Consider the following 17233-nt stretch of genomic DNA (forward strand, 5'->3'; position numbering starts at 1 on the left):
TCATCCTCTATTCTAATTTCTTCAATTTATTTTTCTTCTCTTATTGCTATCCCTAGCATCTCTAGAGTAGTATCGAAAAATAGTGGTGATGATGGGCATCCTTGACTCGCCATTGATCTTATTGGAAAAGCTTCTAGCTTATCCTCTTTATACATGATGTTTGTTTATGGCTTTAAGTAGATCTTAGTCTTAGGAAATCCAATTTTTTTCTATACTTTCTAGCACTGTTTTTTTTTAACAGGAAGGAGTGTTATATATTTTCAAAAAGATTTTTCTGCATCTTGGGGCTAATCATATGATTTTTGTTGTTTTAGTTATTATTTGGCTAATCGTGCTGATAGTTTTCCAGATATTGAACCAGTGCTGGGGTAGATCCCATTTGGCCATAGTGTATGATCTTTATGATATATTTCTGTAATCTCTTTGCTAGTATTTTATTTAAAAATGCATCAATATTCATGGGGTAAATTGGTCTATAGTTTTCTTTCTATGTTTTGCCCCTTCCTGGTTGAGGTATCAGCACCGTATTTCTGTTTTAAAAGGCATTTGACGGAACACCTTCTTTAGCCACTTTTTCCTAAATATTTTATCTATTATTAGAAAAAGTTAATCTTTAAATTTTTGGCAAAATTCACTTGTGAATTCATCTGGTCCTGGGGATTCTTTTCTTAGGAAACTCTTTGATGGCTTTTTCAAATTCATTTTCTAAGATAGATTTAAGTATTTAGTTTCCTCTTTTGTTAGTTCGGGCAAATTATATTTTTGTCAATATTCACCAATTTCATTTAGATTGTCAGATTTATTGGCATATAATTACAAGAATAGCTTCTAAGAATTGCTTTAACTTTATCTTAATTGGTAGTGAATTCTGCCAGGGATTCTTGTTGTGCTTGTGTCTAATTTCACATTTTGCTTTGAAGCTGTGCATCTAGCTGTTTTAATCTTGTCTTCTTTTGAGTTTGTGTCTTGATCTTCCTTGTCTCCACAGAAGCTTCTTCTTGTTCTTCTTGTTCTTGCTCTTATTCTTCTTGTTCTTGTTCTTGTTCTTCTATCTTTGATCATTTTCAAGTTTTTTTTTTTTACTTTTAACTTTATGTTAAAGTTAGGCTTTGCTTCTATGACATAGCTTTGGGAATTTCTTGCTATTCTTTTCAGAGCTAGCTCTGGGGGTCTCTAAGTTTTGAGTGCTTCCAAGGTGGTATGATCTAAGGAGATGTGTGGTCACTTTTCTCCCATCCTTTCCTGTGGTGTTTATTCAGAAAGATACCTTGTTTCATGCAGATATCAGTGCTAGCACTCCTCCTGGCCCTGGTGCTGTGACCAGATTTCCTGCTCTTTTGCAGCCACAATTTCTAGTGCTTCCCTCTGTATTAGAATTGAGATCAGGTTCCATACTTGCCCCTTGAGTGACCATAAACACTTTCCTCTGCCCTGGAACTACTACTAGGTCGCCTGCTCTCTTTCAAGCCATAAATGCTATCACTCCTTTTAGTCCTCAGACTGAGTACAATAATTGTGTATATGCAATGCAACTGAGTCTTGAAACTAGTGCCAGTAAAGAGTCCCTTACAATTTCCTTCTGACCAGTTGTCTGACCCTACCATCATGCATGGGCTGAGAGCTCCTGAAGTTGCTGCTATCCCCAAAACTGCCTCCTAGGCCTGATGCTACCCCCAACATGTAGTTTGAACTACACACTCTATGCTGGAATCCAATCCTAACCACCACAACATGAGATAGATCTTTATTGCAACCTTCTAAATTACCTTGGGCTAGAAAAACACTGTTCCTGAACTTTTGTTGATTCTGCTGCTCCAGAATGCAATTTGAGTCATTATTTTAGAGTAGCTTGGAAAGGAATTTGAGGTGCTTGGATGAGTGTTTCTCATCTGTACACCTTGGCTCTGCCTTCCTAGTACTTCTTTAATGTTTTTTTTTAAATAAAGTTGTATCATTTTCTTATATTGAACCATTTGACAGTGTTAAGGACTTTGGTGTGGAAAACTTATTTTTCTGAGTCTTCAATAAATTACTTTAACCTCTAGAAAATCAGTTGCATCTCCACAAGTGTTGTTTCCTCAGGATGTGCTCACTGAGCTAGATGATTTACTAATCTAATAGCTCTAGGGTTCAGGGTTCTAAGCTGTGTCCATCAGAATCTGAGAAGAGATGGTGGTCAACTTAGTGGCAGTGGTTTAACTAGCCTGGAACATGCTGCCTCTCATCTGTCTCCATTGGAGGCTTGAGGAAAATGAAAAGATTTTAAATAACCACTGTGCTAAGTGGGAGAGAAAATTTATTGGAATAGTATAAAAGGATTATCTTACTGTAGTGAAGATCCAGTCGATATGAGGTTGCATAACTTTGTAGTGGACCCAATCAGAATGGTTCTGTGATTTCCTCCAGCTCAGTTTGGCAGGATAGAATCAAAGGTGGCAGGTTTTGGAACTAATTAAAAGTTTTTTTATTTTGTTTTGTATTTTTGCAAAACATGGTTCATGATGCAAGCAATTTAATTGTAGAGGATAATGAAGAGTTGAAATGATTCACCAAGGAATCAAGATAGGGAAGAGAGGAGAACATAGTCGGGGCAGGATAAGAGTCTGCCAAAGCACTGTAAAATAGAGGAATTGGAGGTCATAGTGGCAACAAAGAACCAATGCAAGAGGTAGATTGCATACCCCTGTTGTTTATTTTGCTCTTTACATAAAACTGTATTTAGATGTTTTTGTCGTTTAAAAGTTTCTTTATTGTACCTATGTATCTTCATGATTTTTCCTTGTATATCTTAGTTTAAAAATATCAGATGATTTTTAATAGTTAAATAGCAATTAGAGAATTGAATCTTCTCTTTTTCCATATATTGGCTCGAACTAAGATATAGCATCTTTTGGCCTGTTTCATGGATCATTACACCTGTGAAACTTAATTACTTGTTAGATAATACTCTGGAAATAGCCTTTCTCTATATGTAGCTGGTCTGGTCCATGAACAACAGACACAGTCTGTTACCAGGCCCATAATTTTAATCTTTTCATTAGGTGGAACCTGCTAGAGCTTGTCCTGCATATAGGGAAAGGGAACCAAGGGTATCAGAATCACAGAATTCTTAAATTGTCTATGAATGTTAATTTAGCTGCTGGAACCCTTAATGTGGGATATTGATCTAATGACCAATGTCATCATAATGAAGGAGGCAAATTACACACACATAGAAGTGCTTTATATAAATGAGACAAAGAGGTATGAAGAAGTTTCAGGCTAACTGATTTAGATTGTGAGGAAAAGGAATCCCCATCAGAAAGGCAAATGCAAGAAGAAATGTTTCATTTAAGCATGTTGCCTTTCTAAATGACCTGGAACACTATGACTGCAATTGTAGCTTACACAATAACATTTGCTCAGAAGGCAAAGACAATTGGAATGCAAAAGACACCCAGATACACAGTTGTGTGTTGAATTTAATGCGAATGTGCACAGAAGGAAGAACAGTACAACAAAAGGTAAATGTGATTCAAGGAAAAACACAAAAGATGCTAGCTACTTACAAATTGCATAAAAGTCTATTGATTAATGCTTTAAAAATAATAAGGATATACTAATTCTTTTTCTTTTTTTGCTTTTTTTTAGGCTAGGCAATGGGGTTAAGTGACTTGCCCAAGGTCACACAGCTATTAAGTGTTATGTGTCTGAGGCTGAATCTGAACTCAGGTGCTCCTGAATCCAGGGTCAGTGCTCTATCTACTGCTCTACCTAGCTGCCCGAGGATATGCTAATCTTAAGAAGTGCTCAAAACATCAAAATAAATGAAGTTGACTGTAATAGTAACCTAATACTTATGATATTACTTCATAATCAATTACTTAGGAGTAGTCAGATCACAGATTGGTTAGAACTGAGTCCGAGTAAATACCAAAATTAAAGAAAGGATAAATATAAGAAGATTCCATTTATACTAACCAGGACTTCTAATTCAACTTAATAAATATGTTGATCTAGATTGGAAAATGAACAAAAGATAAGACATAGATTCTATCACCATATTAGTAGAGAAAACATTTGCCACAACTGGTTTACTAAAACAAAACAAAGCAAACAAACAAACAAAACAAACACCTTAATTAGCAATCATTTACTTATTCCATAACAAAGGGCTATGGCACCCAAAGCCAAATAAAATTTAAAGTACAAGCTCACTTGGAAATTTGTTAAAGAAGAAAATGTTTATAATAGTTTTTCATTATAAACCAGGGGAAAATGAGCCTCAGGAAAACTTTGTATGAGATTCAATTAAGCCAGATCATCCTGAGACCATCTTTGAACTGAAATGGAAGAAGGACAATAGATTTGCTAATTGGTCTACAATAGTAATATAGTGGAATCTACCACATTTTTCCTAACACCTCAATACCTAATGTAATATTATGAAGGAGCAACAATGAGACTTAAAAAGGAGTTGGGAAGAGTGGCTGGGGAAGAAATTCCTAATGATTTTATGCACCGTATATCTGTAACACATATCTTCACAGTTATGAAACTTACTGAGACTTGTTAAAAATGTAAGATTCTGTTTTTTTAAATATTTTTTCAATGCACTTTGACTCATTAGGACAAAATGACACTTTAAAATCTCTCTTCAAATAAGATCTAAAGTATTTAAAACATCTTAGCTTCCTAGAATCTATACATAGAAAATTATACCATCCATGATGATGATAATGATTAATGCTGGACAACACAGGGCCCAAAGACAAATTCTTGAAGCTATTCATCAGAGCCCTTCTCCCAAGTTGTCATTTATGCACTAATGGCTAATTCTTAGGTCTGGTCATTCAATGAATTCTGAATTCATATCATTGTATGATCTGGTCCATGGCTCTTCATCTTGTCTATGATGTCTATGATGTCTATGCCCATTACATGATATTAATTATATCTCAGCTGGAATGCTACAAGGCCATAACATTGAAATCCATGATTATTTAAAAGCTTCAATATAAAGTGATTATTTAAAAAAAATGTTATATCTATAATTATCTGCACTTGAAAATAAACTGAATAACAAGGCATATTAACTAGTCTAAACAACACACTGCATTCCATGACCCAGTAAAGTATCTAGTTTGTCTCTAAATCTCACTATTTGAGCAGCACAATCACTTTCTGCTTATAACTGCTTTTGATGATGAATTTTATACTTCTTATAACAAGTGAATCATAATTGTAAATATGCTACAGCTGACCCATTTTATTTTTATTGCCCTTTTTGTTTCTTTATGTAAATGTATTTCAGCTTGATAGAACCTGCCAGAACTTGGTTTCTGCTAGTGGGCTTCTATATAAGCTGGGCCCAGAATTAAAAAGGAGGAAAAGGTCAAGGCTAAAATACATTTGAAAACTGCTTGATGATTTCAATGTTCTCAAACTTTTCCTTGCTAGAAAAACCTTTTTACTTCCAAGAAATGTGAAGACTTTGTTAAATAGCATTGACATATATTTAAGGTTTTTTTTCCATAATAAGTTATATACTTGGACCTTTAATCTCACTAATATAGATACCATCTTTAATAATGCAGTTCAGTATTTTCCTACCTTATGTGACACTTATTCATATCCTCCCACACAACCTCTATAGGATTGTAGGGTCATACACATATAGAGTTGGAAGAAACCATAGAAGTTATCTAAGACAAGAAATCTGAGGCCCACAGGAGTTAAGTGATTGGTCCAAGGTCACAAACATAGACAAGAACAGAGGCCAGATTAAAGCCAAGTCATTTGATTCCAGGTATGTGCTGGAGCCAGATTAAACTTTCTTGCAAGGTCCTATTTTCATAATTTCAGTGTCAAAAATTATACCTTGGGAGCCAACTTGGAGGGGTAAAAAGGTAGTTGCTCTCACCCTCCCCAATCAACCTCTGAAAACCCAGAAAATGTCACCACAGAAAAAAAAAGCCCCTGGAAAAGCTTAACTAGAAGAAAGACAAGGAACAGCAGTGCAACAGCCCAGAAAACAGGTGCTCAGCAAAAATAAGGGAAGCAGCACTACAAAGGGTCCCAGATGGATAAGCACCATGCAGCATTTATCTGAAAGGAGCTGAAGAAAGCAATCTAGAGTCTTCCTAAAGTCCCAGCCTTGCTGATTCCAATCCAACACCAGGTAAGCTGTTAGAACCATACAGCCTCCAACTGTCAACCAGGAAGAGATCCTGAAGCCCAGGTGGTAGTGCAGGCAAACACCAACACATGGACCTCCCAGTGCCTCAGTGAGGGTGAGGGGAACTGGTGGAAACCAGCTCAGAAAACCACCAGGTGCCTTGGCACTATACCACTAAGGAATCTCCCAGTGCATTAGCAGAAAGGAGGGAGGCAGCATTGCAAGGGACCCTAGGCAGATAAACACCCTGCAGCACCCATCTAAAAGGAGATAAAGAAAGCTAAAGGAAAGGAAAATCAGGCAGCCTAGAATTGCCTGACAGTTCCAGCCTTGCTGATTCCACCTCAACATGAGGTAAGCTGCCAAAACCCTACAGTTTCCAATTGCCAAAATAAGAGGCCCCAGCACACAAAGCCAGTGACCAAGACCTAGGCTCCCAACACAAGAAGGTTGGGTCAGTGCCCTCTGTTCCCCAGCAGGAGAGCTCAATCTCTTTAAAGGCCAGGGAATACAGAAACCATGAGAAACATACTATAGATTCATATTATGAGAAGAGTGAAGATCAAGACAGAAATTCTGAAGAAGACAACATTGTCAACAAACCCATGTCTACAACATCAAAAGGGAATATGAACTGGTCTGAAGCCCAAAAAGCCTTATTAAAAGAGTTCAAGGATTGTAAAGTATAATGAGAGAGGTAGAAGAGTCCTTAAAAAACAAAATTGGAAAAATGGAAAAAAAGTACACTGAAGAAAACAAATCCCTTAAAAATACAATTGGCCAATTGAAGAAGGAAGTACAAAAACTAACAGAAGAAAACAATCTGTTAAAAACTAGAATTGGACAAATGGAAACTAATGACTCTATGAGAGAGCAAGAATCAGTCAAACAGAAACAAAAAAATGAAAAAATAGATGAAAACATAAAATACCGCATTGGTAAAACAAGCGACCTGGAAAATCTATTCAGGAGATGTAATTTAAAACTCATTGGACTACCTGAAAATTATGATGAAAAAAAGAGCCTGGACAATATCTTTCATGAAATCATGAAGGAAAACTGCCCTGAAGTCCTCAGAACCAGAACGTAAAATAACCATAGAAAGAATCCACCACTCCTCACCTGAAAGAGATTCCAAATTGACAAATGTCAAGGAATATAACAGCAAAATTCCAAAATTACCAGATGAAAAAGAAAATGCTGCAAGCAGCCAGAAAGTAACAATTTAAATATCATGGAACCACAGTCAGGATTACACAGGAACTTGCAGCTAATACATTAAAAGACTGCAGGATGTGGAACATGATATTCCATAAGGCAAAGGAGCTCAGATTGCAGCCAAGGATCAACTACCTTGATGAGCATAATTTTTCAAGGGAGGAGATGGATATTCCATGAAATTGGGGACTTCCAAACCTTCCTCATAAAAAACCAGAGCTCAACAAAAAATTTGATCTTCAAGTACAAGATTCAAGAAAGACATAAAAAGGTAAATGGGACAGAAAGATACAATATATAGTTAATAAGGGCCAACTTTTTACATCCGTACAAGGGAAGATGACACTTATAACTCTTGAGAACTGTATTGTTGTTACACCATGTTAAAGGAGTATACATAAAGGGGGTGGATATTAGTTGACTTTGATGTAATGATAAAAAAAAATCTAATCAAGTGGGTTAAATGGATCCAAGTAAGTGGATTAGTCTGATCTTAGAAAATGTACTGAGAAAGGAGGAAGCAGACAAGGGTAAATTACATTGCAGGAAAAGACAGAAAATCCTTTTGCAGCCAAGGGAAAGAAGGGAGGGGGTGAGCATTGTTTGAACCTTACTCTTATCAGATTTGGATCAATAAGGGAATAACACAGTCAGTTGCTTATAGAAATCTAACTTGCCCTATGGCAGTGGAGGGAAGGGGAAAGAAAAGGGAGGGGGAAGAGAAGGGAGGAAGAAGCAGTAAGGGCAAAGGGAAGAAAAGGAAAGGGATAATAGAAGGGAGGAGAGACTGAAAGAGGCAGTGGTCAAGAGCAAAATACTAGTGAGGACAGAAAAGAAGAAAGGAGAAAGAAAAGCATAAACAGGGGGAAAAAGGATGGAGAAAAAGACACAGATAGTAATCATAACTGTGAAAGTTGAATCACTATCTTTTTTTTTTTCTGTTGAGTTTCGTTTCCTCTTTCTGATGGTTCCTCCTATTGGTTTTAATTTTTACTTACAACTTTACTAAGGTGAAAATATGTTTAATAGGAATGTAAGTGTGTAGCCTATATCAGATTGTGCGCCGTCTTGGGGAGGATGGTGGGGAGGAAGGGGGAGAAAATTTTAAACTCAAAAGCATATGGAAGTGATAGTTGATAAATCAAAATAAATTAAAAAGATAAAAAAAAATTACACCTTGGAAATTATCAAATGGTAAAAATCAAGGTAAGGACTGTCTTAGTTGTTGTTGTTGTTGTTGTTATTTATTATTATTATTATTATTAACTTGTATTTGAATTCCAAGCACTTAGTACAGTGCCTGGCACTTGATAAATATTTAGTTAGTAGTGATTTATTGTTTTCTTGCTTATCTAGAGTCACAAAAATAAAGAAAAAAATGTTAAGAATACAGATTAAACTTGAAAAAACTTGAGTAGTGCATTTTTGGACATCTGGTTGATAAGCATTGAACAGACTCATTCTAAGTTCAGAATTCTTTCCACTATACCATCAGGACTATGAATGTGCTTGTGGGCTTTTATCTACATTGTCTGAAATTTTCCAGATGCCACTGGAAAACTTGACATGCTCATCAGCTACTCCTCACTCTTGCTACAAGATCAGACTATCATCTTTTCCCACTCATTCATCTCTGAAGACATCTTTTATATCATTTCTTTTTTACATTTCCTCTTTGCAACCAATACGAAGTCTTTAAATAACAAATAAGACCTGAACAATCTAATTTTCTCTTTTTGGTTGCAGCCATCAGCATTGTTAAAATGAGAAAGAAGTAGTAATAAATCTGCTACTCAATCTTCAACTACAAAAGAAAAGGCATAGATTGACTGTACATGATGAAAATGTCTAATGGGTTTATAGGGCTTATAAATTACATAGCAAAGTTGTAGACCAGCCTTCTATGTAGATGGTTATATTTAAGTACAGTTGTTTGTTACTCAAAGATTAATTACTGAATAAATTATTTCCTTATATTCCTTTTGGCTTTATGATTCTGAGGTAATATGGAGTGGTTGGTGAAAACAATTTCTAGTTCTGAAATTTCAATGGGATTCAACTTTGTTACTTGGTTCTGAAGCACTGGTTGGTCAAATAATGCTTCCTTTCAGTATAATATCTGTTGCAGTCTCCACTTTCTTGGTATTCTATTTATTACATCACTTTTTTTTTATTCCCTTTGCCTAATGTAGATGACCAAATCCCAACCCTCAATTGGTCTTAACCAATTTTTTCCTTTTTAATACAAACCCATTTACCTTCCAATTCCAGCAAATTCCACTCTTTAATTGTAACTAGTATCTCATTCTTACTCAGCACTGTATTGGTTTCAGCTCTCTTCTCACAAGAAAATTTGTAATAAATTTACAGACAGATTAGATACAGTAATAAAGATACAGATGGATTAGAGAAATACAAATAAAAAAACTGGGGTACCACCTCACACCTATCAGATTGGCTTCAAAACTAAAAAAAAAGTAAAAAAAGTTTTAACATGCAATCAGGGAAAAATATATATTTGTAAAATTAGGAACAATAATGATACAGATAACATTAGGTTTATCTATATCTTCTGTAGCAGTGTTTTCTAATTGCCAGTCTGCTAACTTAAACTACCAGTCCTTTTTTGGTAACATTTACAACCCGAAAGATAACCTTTCCTCCCTTTGCCCTGCTTTTTCAGGGCTCAGGCCCTCATTTTCTTCCAGGTTCTTGATCCTGGCTCTAGATTCTGCTCCTATGGGGCCCTGGCAATTACTGTCCACATATTTCAGAAATCAGACTAGTTTATGGTAAAGAATCTAGAAATTTTGCTTGCCTCCAGTACAATTTGAGTTGGGAAACAGCACTTTCAAAGTCAGAGACACACAATTTTCACTCTCTCCACTTCCTTTTACTTGCTTGTCTTAATTTTTTTTTCATATTACTGAGGTCTTAAAAACCAGAATCTTGCCTATTATAAACCTCACTTTCTCAACAATGACTTCCTTATGACTCTAAGCTTTAATCCCTTAGCATCCAATTCCACATGTGTTTTGGAACCAAGTTTCATTTTGTCCCTTCTGTTATTCTTTCATGTGTCAGTCATATACGTCTAGAAATATTTATACATTAATACTACGTGTCAGGCTCTGTGCTAACTACTAGGGAATCACATCCCATTTCATGATAGACCTACTTCCCTGCCTCTGCTGCTTTTGTGAGGTCATCAATACTCTTATTAATTTCATCTGAAGGTGTATAATGTATCTAATGGGCACTGAAATAATCCAAAAAAAAAGTTTTTGTAATGAGAGGTATTAGCAAAGTTCTTCCATTGATTCTGACCCCAAAGAGGACAGCCTTTGATAGTTCGTTTCTGTGTTCAAGTTCCAAACCCTTCTGACAAAATATGTAGCCACTAATCAAGAATTAGTGTAGCTAAAGATCTTATCTTCTCTACCCCTTAGGATCCTCTCCCACACCATCTGTGCAGTCTACAATTCAGCCAACTGTTAGAACTTGCCAGGAATATCTCCTGTTACTAAATTTATGACTTCTGAATTCCAATTTTGTATAGACAAAATGATTTTCCCAAACATCCAGCTTTTTATAAATGGGGGACCACTGTGGTAATGGAGGAGTCAGAATGTTGGAACTTAGGTTGGAGATTGCAGTCTGTAGTAGAGTTGCACTCTGTGAAGGTCAATAATACCTGCAATGGCTAAGCAGGATTAATCTTTAATGCATCATGATTAAGGGTCTGTCTTGCAACAACCAGCTCATAACAGGCAATTTTGGGTGGAGACTGATAATATTACTTCATGTTATTTGTTCGGTAGCAAGTAAATCCCATTAGTGGAAAAGTAAAGACTTTTCAAAAATCATAGACTGAATGGCTGTTTCAGGAATGTTTTGGCTTCAGAAACCTAATGGCCACCTCCAAGTGTCTTCCAAAGTCCTCACTCTACCTGATCTTTGTAGAAAAAGATCCCTAAAAACTTGAGCCCCACATGTCATAAGGGCCCAGGGGAAGGGAGAGACTACCAGATAATACACACATACACACACACACACACACACACACACACACACACACACACACACACACACACACACACACACACACACATACACAGACATGTACATATATGTGTGTGTATGCATATACATATATATTATTTATATATTTGTATGTGTGTATATAAAGATAAATTACATACACACACATACACATACACACACACACATAATATGGTTTTCCAAAATTGTTGCCTGTTTTGGGCCTAACTTCTGTGAGAGAGATTTGTGCATCATTTGGCAAATGGGTGCCATCAGAAGACCCCTGAGGAATGTGGATTCTTCAGAACAGAAAAAGTCCAATAAACCTCTAGAATTGTGGGGAAGCCAGAAGCATTAGCTTATTCTGTTATAGAATCATCTAGATTCTTCCCATTCATTTTATTCCCAAAGAATTCTATGGAGCATTTGGATTCAGTATTTCCTTGGGGTTAATTTCTCACTTGCTGTGTGTCTATAGGTCAAAACCCATTTGATCCATTATTTCAACCACTGTGACCTCATTTGGCAATACCAACATTATGCCATCCATGCACTGCATATATTTCAGTGCCCTCAGAAAGAGAAACCTCTTTTAGATATTGTTAGCTACCATAGATTCAGTGATTATTTCTATACTGATTATTCTCAAATTTACTATCTATCTCTAATCTCACTGATGACCTCCAATCTCTCATCTTCAACTGTGTTTTGAATGCTTCAAACTGGATGTCAAACTGGATAAAAATCTCAAGCTCAACATGTTCTAAACTGAATTCATCATTTTTCCCTGTAAACAATCCCCTCTTCCTAACATCACGATTAATCTTTTTTTTTGACTACGTATTAATCACTTTCATTTACTGTGGCAATTATCTACCTGAACGAGTCACCTAATCGTATTTCCTTCAGTTTCCTCCTTTGTAAAATGAGTTGAAGAGGGAAATGGCAAATCACTCCTGTATCTTTGCCAAGAAAATCCCAAAGGGGTCATGAAGATTTGAGCATGACTAAAAAATGACTAAACAGTGTGTGTGTATGTGTGTGTATGTGTATGTGTGTGTGCGTGCGTGTGCGTGTATGTATAAGTAGCTGTTCTACATGTAAGGGAGTTATCTAGAACAGCTGAGAAACTAAAGTGCATGCAAAACAAGATTGATAGCATCTATATTCAAATCTCTTTGTAGCTGAGTTGCTTCTTACCAGAAAGCAATAGTAATATAAGTTTTATTGAGAAGGAAAGCCCTGGAATAAATGTGGGAATTATTACAGGCTAAAGTATTTAGTCCACTAATCCCCAAACTCTTCTACACTCAGTCTTCTCTCATACATCTCCTTATTAGTGAATAAGATTATAGTAAAATAAAAGGTGCTATAGAGAGTGAAATGGGATGAATTCAAACTAAGCCACAGAAAAACTGTGAAATATAAATAGTAAAATTTCTATATGAATAATCTTAATAGTGTCCTCAGTTCAAAGAATGGAATGTAAGCCAGTTGGCACTGTGAGGACAAAAGTGCATTTACAGACAAGGGCCCCTTATTTCTCCAGTAACCCTAACCCTAACCCTAACCCTAACCCTAACCCTAACCCTAACTCTAACCCTAAATGCTGTTTGAACTCTTCCAGTACAGCCTGAAGGTAAGTATTGAGTGCCCTTATTTTCTACTTTGATAATGAAGTGTTCCTACCATTTTGCTCTCCTTTTTGTCTTTTGAAGTTTACCTTTCATTTTAATAATCTGCTTCTAAATTCCCATGGCAATTTCAATTGTTTGCTCATTTTCTTGTTTCCATTGATCAGCTTCATTAAGTTTATCTTATTAGTTGCCTCTCTATCTCTTCTTCAATGTCAATAATATTTATATTTTTATCATTATGAGCATCTGTCTCATCCTCCTCTTCACTACCACTGTTAATGTAATATCTCTCAAAGTTCATCATGTTCTGAGGAGCCATGGACTTGCTCATGGCTACTCATTCACTTAGAGGCAATATCTAGGCCTTCTACAGAAACCTGGCTGTTGACTTTGTTTCACTTTCTGCAATCACTTTCCATTGGGCAGGGACAGTTTCTGCATCTGTACTTACAGATCTCCCTACTTTTTTTCACATATGGTGATTCAATATACTTCTTGCAGACCATCTTTTTGACATTTTGTAGTGGCAGAGTGATATGATGGTTCCAAATGAATTTCCTCTCACTGTCCTTATCTTTTTTTTTTACTTGTTTTCATATCAGTAATGGCAACTGGTTCTTCTGGTAATGGATATCTCCATCCACACTGTATGCAAGCATCTGATAACTTTGGACAAGTGAGGGAGGATGATGACGACTTAGTGAAATTCTGCCTCACTTAAATCCAATTCATGTGCAAGACATCATTACCCTATGATGTCATTGGTCCTCTTTGAAAACTATGAACAACAACAATACCAATATCTCACTTCTACAAGAAGCCTTTCTTGATGCCCCTTAATTCTAGTACCTTTCATTTGTTAATTATTTCTATTTTACCTGTATATAGTTTGCTATACATAGTTGTTTACATTTAAACTGTGAACTCCTTGAGAGCAAGAGTTGTCTTTTGTCTTTCTTTGTATCCCCAGTACCTAAAACATAAGAAATACTTAATGCATGTTTATTGACTGACTGAAAGACATTTCATTTTTAGTGATGGAAGTAAAGTAGGCCAGAGTATTTTATTTTACAAACTCCACTTAAAAAACTACCTGGTAAGTTGCATAAAGATAGTGATTGACTATTGAAAGCTTACAGTAAAATACTGGGAGGTGAACAATGTAGTCATGTCCACCATTAATACTGCTCCCAGCCTCATAAATGTGACCAATCAGGTAGCCCAGAACCAGGATGAGTGGCATGGAGTAATCTTGCCAATGTTCAACCCTAGCCACACCCCCATTCCTGTGATTAATATTAGTCAGGAGCAGTTTACTTCCTACTAGGAAGGATTTCAATATACTGTCTCCAATCTTCCCCAGGTTATCAGAACTTGCCTTTGTACTTCTACAATCTGATTGATGTCCACACATGTTACATGGCAAAGTAGACTTATAGTTAATTTTTAATGCCATTGGAGTGTGTCTTTACCCTGAACGTGAGATATTATTGCCCTCCAGGCAGGCTTGACATAGACTGTGATTACATATAGAATGGCTCCATAAAACCAATTGTATCAAACCTATTTTCTTCAGGAACTTGACCCCCCTCCCTTGCAGATTGTCAATGAGGTCTGGATTCTCTTACTAATGGTGGGAGTTCCCAAGCCTCTTCTTTACTGCTGCTTTGATTATTCTGTCTTATAGTTCTGAATTCAGGGTATGCAGCACATCCTCTGGGTTATCTATCCACAGGTCTGTGGGTTGCTGGCTGTGACCTGTTGTTCCCAAGACCCATGAGGAAGGCTCCCTTTATATAGTCAATCACCAGCTACGTTATTTGCCCTTTGGTTTTCATTACATGATCCTTAAGAGCCGAGAGATGTCTCTAGTGGCTGAACACTCTGAGCCAGTATATTGTTAGTATGATTATGCTATCAATCCAACTTCTGCAAGATGCTCAAAACTAGCCAAAGGATGGTGGAGTAATTCTCTCTATACCTTTCTTGTCAGTCTCTCCTAGCACTGACTGAGCCAATTTCATTGCATCAGAAAGAGCTTGCTTCCTGCTCTATTGAGAGGATTATACCAAATGTTAGATGTGGGCATGATATTGGCATCCTGCTAGTTCAGCTTCAACAATGGGATGAAATGAGGTATTTGTGAGTGATTGAACACTTAACAAAGGGAATTTACTTAGCTATAACATAGAAAAAATATCGGAAAGAGTATGATAACACTTACCTTCATCTCTGGTAGACTCAACTTCCCTCAGCTCTTTATGGAAATTCATCAAGGCAATATATATAGTGAGTCATTTGGTATGGGACATATATCAAATTGTAGACTCCTGGAATCCATATAGATAGTTCTTTTTGTGCCTTTAGGTGACCAGAAAACTAAATCATGGGAGGCAGAGACAAATAATTCCCTAGAGTAACCTTCATCATGTTTTACATAAAACTAACTCCTGTTGGTGGAGAGGGGGAAATACTCTGGTACACATATTAGCCCCATTGTAACTTTATTTTTCAATTTCACACTTTCATATTTAGCTTTCAGATATTGAAATCTGTGTCCTATGATGTGGAAATAAGTTGGCAGAGCAAAAGCAGGGATTAGGCTGAGTTCCTCACCAAACCCTTCTAAATACCTTTAAAAATGATTCTAAATAAATTACAGAGCAGCAGAACCCACAAAAAGATGTAATGAAACAAATTTCTAGCCCCAGAAAACTTGGAAAGTCAGCAAGAAAGGTCTGTTTCACCAGGGTGAGAGATGAACACAGGCCAGCAAAGGTTATGCCAGTTTAGACCAGGCCCCCAGGAAACCAGGAGCAGGCCTTGTAGTGACTGAATCACTGGCAGCAATGATATTAAGGGTGGTTTTTTTTTGTTTTTTTGTTAGCACTGAGGCAGGACTCTGCTTTGCCCATACTTGGATCCGGGTTGCAGTCCTGGGTGGCAGTCCCAGGGCAAGAAGGAGCATATTAACATAGTAGAGCTTGTAGCCACAGTGGAGGGAGGACCCTCCTCATGGCAAAAAAAGAGGGCTTGTGTTCAGTCACAGACCACAGCACAGGCCAGGAAAGTAGTAAACATCTCTGCTTAGATCATACTGATGAGGCGCAAGGCGTGTGTTATGATGCCATATTGAAAGAACTCAGACTCAGAGGGTCTCCAAACCAAGCAAGGGCATTTATTCAGGATAAACATAGAGCAGGCTGTTCTCCTTAGGGAGACAGCCGCCAGCCAGGAGAAATTAGGGACTTTTACAGAGGAAATCTGCCATGTGGGCAGGGATATGACATAATCAGGGATATGTAGGGCAGGGGCACTAGCTCAGAGTTCTGTGCATATCCTGCTCAGACACATCATCGTTTCATTGGTCCATTCATTTGCTTAGGGCAGAGGGGCTCCTGTTAATCACCATTTTTCCTATCTAGTAATGGGGACCCACATTAATTTGGGAAAAAGGGACAGAGGTCTCATCTTCTGTAACTATTTCAGGCTAAAAAGGGACATAGAATTGTTCTTTCTATATTAGGTCCTGGGGGGGAGGGGGAGGGTGTGGAGGGGCTTGACTGGAATTGAATGTAGGCAACATCCAAGGGATAGGGGCCAGGCATGGGCTGTTATCCATCGTTCACTACCAACTGTAGGTGAGTGGCTTCGAGGCTGGAAAACACAAAGCTGACAAGCAAATTCAATATTCAGAGCTCAAATATAAGAAGCAACAAAATAATTAGAAGTGGTGCCAGAATGGGGAAAAACAGAAAGAAACCAAGAGCCCCATTAGAATCATTTACATTTGAAATACAGGATTATCTGATCTTTTTACTTTTTCTAAAGTTTTCATTCTGATTCCAATTTCTTAAGGAGGATCAAATGCTTTTGGGGATTCAATCCTATATATGAAAATATATGTAACTGTACTCTTGCATATGAGAAGTTTTATACCCCCAGGTTCAATAGTTATACAAATGAATTTACTTATAAGAAGGTGACCTTAATTATAATAAAAGCCTTGTGAAGATGCTTGAATAATTAATTCCAAAGCAATGCATATCAGTAAGTTGTTTATAAAAAGAATATATTTGTACCACTGGACACACAGTATAAACAGGTGTGATTTCCACATTAAATATACACTTGAATGAAATTGACTTTTCCAGTAATGTAACACAAAATATTCTGTAAG

The 17233-nt window shown here is 36.9% G+C and overlaps 1 pseudogene; it reads right to left on the reverse strand.

The window, feature by feature from the left end:
- LOC110196437 (transcription initiation factor TFIID subunit 7-like) overlaps window positions 1–15283 on the reverse strand; it is a 52424-nt pseudogene extending 37141 nt beyond the window's left edge.
- Window positions 15284–17233: the final 1950 nt, after the last annotated feature.

The sequence above is a fragment of the Phascolarctos cinereus genome, unplaced genomic scaffold, assembly GCF_003287225.1.
Source record: "Phascolarctos cinereus isolate Bilbo 61053 unplaced genomic scaffold, phaCin_HiC Scaffold_9;HRSCAF=440, whole genome shotgun sequence".
NCBI lineage: Eukaryota > Metazoa > Chordata > Mammalia > Diprotodontia > Phascolarctidae > Phascolarctos > Phascolarctos cinereus.